Source organism: Octopus bimaculoides, chromosome 3 (genome assembly GCF_001194135.2).
Source record: "Octopus bimaculoides isolate UCB-OBI-ISO-001 chromosome 3, ASM119413v2, whole genome shotgun sequence".
In the NCBI taxonomy this organism is placed as follows: Eukaryota; Metazoa; Mollusca; class Cephalopoda; order Octopoda; family Octopodidae; genus Octopus; species Octopus bimaculoides.
The window spans coordinates 18,983,735-18,987,586 of record NC_068983.1 but is presented as its reverse complement, the minus strand read 5'-3'; positions in this window follow the sequence as shown (position 1 = coordinate 18,987,586).

Sequence of the window (3,852 nt, the reverse complement as noted above, 5' to 3'; positions counted from 1 at the left end):
AGTACATACTTGCATGTATACATACATGCATACATGCTTACGTACAAACATACATACATTCACAATTATGAGTGTGTTTGTATGCTTTCGTTATTGCAAAGCTGAAGACGGTCTCCTGATATATCAGCATGGAGGTTCCCATTTAACTGATAATTGGTCAAAATCAATTTACCATGGCCTCGGTCCGACCAAATCCCTGTGAGTGGATTTGGTAGACGGGAACTGAAAGAAGTCCGTCGTAAATATATATATGCATAGGTATATATATATATATATATATATATGTGTATATATATCTATATGTGTGCGTGTATGTGTTTGTGTCCCCATCGTCGCTTGATAACCAGTATTGATGAAAGAGACGGATAGAAGACCTGGGGGGCAATTTCTTCGACTAAACTCTACGAGGCGGTGCTCCAGCATGGTCACAGTCAAATGAGTGAAACAAGTAAAAGAATAAACGAATGAAAGAATAGGACCTTTATGTAACTTCGTAAGATCACTCTAATAGATTGGGTAACATATTAGGAAGCACATTGAACGAATTCGTAATTATTTCATTGCCTGTACACCCGCATATATAATGCCTCCAGCTGCCTCCGAATGTTTTTTGATTCAACTCACCCTAGAAACCGTATAACACAACAATAACAATCACCATAGTGTTATGGATTCAACTTACAGTTTTTTTTTTCTTATTTATTTTGCCATAAATCTAACATGTTGTTTCACTTATTACCAATAATGTCGCACATTCCTGATAAACGTCTGTATTTTCTTTTCTAGATTTTCCTTGCACATATTTTCTTTCTAAATGCTTTCATATTTACAATGGAATATTATAAAAATTTTATTCTAATAATGAAATTTTGCAATGTAATTTTGTTTTCAACTTACCAGAAAATACATTTTTGTAATATTTTTCAGCACTTCAAAGGAATAAAATTATATTTTCAAACAAACGTTTTTAATCAAATGAAACTTCACGTTGAGACGCTTAAATCGTAATGGAGTGTTATCTGTCGGTCCTGGAATACATCATAGTTTGTTTTAGTGTATGTATAAGCAAACACGCTTTCGTAATGGAAGTAACATTAACCATAAAATATGTATAAAATTTGTTTCCATATTCCATAGTCATATCTAGCTTCATTTTTACTGAATATGATATAAAAGAAACTCAGTATACTTATTCTTTTAAAAATTACAGTATAACATTTTCAAAAGTGTATGTATGGCAAGATTTCTCTCGAATGTTTAAAGAATTGATGGAGTTTATGAGGTACGGAAGATGTAACGTTAATACTTGTGCTCCCCGTTGCTAAGAATGACAGTCAATTGCTCACAATGTCAATTTGTTTTATTTTATACAAGGGAACATACATACCCATTGGTCCTCAAACTTGTCCAAATTGTCATCCCTTTTTCAACACTTTGCCGAATTATGGCCCCCACCTTATCCTAAAAAGTGATCGACACCATGTTTATTGTGATACGAAGTACTTAAAGTAAAATTGATGTTTTCCGTCAACTAATCTTAATAAAGTTAATAGAAAGGTAGTTCTGAATAGCATTTTTCAAAATAAGCGTGGACATACATGAAGTTAATGTGAAGGATGAATTTGGTGCTAGGTTAAGAGTTCTTCAAAATTGGGCTTCATAGCAGTAAGGTGAAGTTGCAAGTCTCCTCTCTACACAATATCCAGGCGATTTCTCGACTTGTTGAGAATCTGGGACACCACACTAAAACTTCTTTCAACTAAATACGACTTTGGGAAGACTATAAAAAACAATTTTGCCTTTACCCACATTGCATGAGATTTTTCTGGAATAGTGTACTTCAGCCACAATTCCTGGAAAGCGTGTGGTTTAAAAAAAATATGCTGTCTCAATAACTTCTCTCTCAATGGACCTGTTCATGTCGATCGATGTGATCTGAAAAGAGACCAAGATCCAAGGTGGGATTTCCACATCTGACAAATGCTGAAAACGCAGTTTTATGTCAGCTCCAACGCTCTTGAGATGCTCTGTGAAACGGAGAAACGCATCATCAGATGGGCATTCTCCCAGTTGCCTATGGTTTGGAAATTGGCAGAAGTATTTGCTTCCAATATTTCGCTGTTAAAAGGGCAGTTTCGCGGTGAAACCAGAGATGGCAGCCTTGGATTTGATGAGGTTTGTGTCGTCACCTTGCAGTTGGAGTTTCAGGTTGTTGATCTTCGCAAGAATGTCAGCTAAGCAAACAACGTGCGGTCTGAAGGCTGTGAGTCGTTCTGCTAGCAACGATTCCACTGACTAAAAAACTAACGACACAAGGAAAGAACGAGAAAAGGCGAATACGACAGTTTCCTTTAGAAAGACATCGCACCTGTGTGCGCAGTAGGAGCCACTCAAATTCTTCGTCGTTTTCAGAACAAAACTATTTGAAAAGTCCCGAATTTAACGGGTGAGACTTGTTTTGTTCACAGCTTCAATCACGCTGGTCAGAGAAGCGTTTAGATGTTGTGTGATGTGTGTGGTGACTAAATATTGTCGATGGATGATGCAGTGAATGGCCATAATGTTTGGGACTGCTGCTTGATAAATGCGATGAAACCTCGGTACCGCACAACGATAGAACCAGCACTGTCTGTTGTACATGCAAGAACGTTTTTCATTCGTATTCCTTTTAGGTTCAAAGATTCCTCCACAGTGTGAAATACAGAGTGTTGTTTAGTATCAGTTCCCATAGTGCGAGAAAAACAGCATTTCTTGAAATAGTTTCCCAACATGAATGGCACACATATATGCCAAGAGAAGAGATTCATTGTTGGGCAAAGTTGATTTGTCTAGTCGCAAGCTAAACTCTGTGTTTCGCAAAATGTTGCAAACATTTTCTTCAGTATCACCGGCCATCTCGTCAATGAGCCTCTGTACGGTAGTATTGCTCAAAAAGAGAGCTTTCAAAACTGGTCCAGGATTTTTCTTCAGAACAGTTATCATAATTTCTCGAATGATTGGAGCAATTAAAATACCCAAATTTTATGGACTTTGGTGCCTTCGAATTAAGAAGATCAATATTGTAAGAAGCGTGTAGCCCATCGTCATTGTTATGTGACGCAGCGGCAAACATGCCATGTAATATTTGGTTCGTGCCATGTTTGTTGCACAAGTCTTTGAAATATAATGTTCATGACTTCGAAGTTACAAAGGAAGGTATCTGCAAAACTACATATAAAGACTTACTGACATTTTCATGATTGTTCCACAAAAGGGTTATCCACCTGAATGTACGATTTTATGCATTATGAGTGTACTACATTAGAGTTGCCATGTTAGTGGTTGAATGTCGGAGAAATATGTGTGCATTGGTTGAGAAATCACAACCGACAGCACAGCGATGACTTGTGGACAGATCAAAATCCAAACGCCAACTAGTCAAAGCTAAGTTTCTGGCGCCAAGCAGCAGACAATATAAAACGAGGCGTTAACACGTATTACAGCGCCTATAGCGATGCGGCAGCCGACTCTCACACTACAGCGTTCGACTACGCCAAAGAGAAAATAATCCCATCATATGTCATGTGACTACAGTGGTATCACTGGACACTTCGTTCCATGAACAACTGCATAAAATCCCGTGGTCATTATGTTTTATCTGAAATATCTTTTTCAAATTTATCTGGATATCTATGGCGTTTTGTCATTCCCATTACGAAGATCTCATCAAAGGAATTAAGACATATGTGACACTTAAACGTGTTTATTTGTCAGACTTTCGTAACTTGCCTTTCCACAAATTTTCCACAAGTTTTAATCCGTTCCCCACACCTGACATCTACAGCCCACCTAACGCCCTCCTAAACTTTCAGC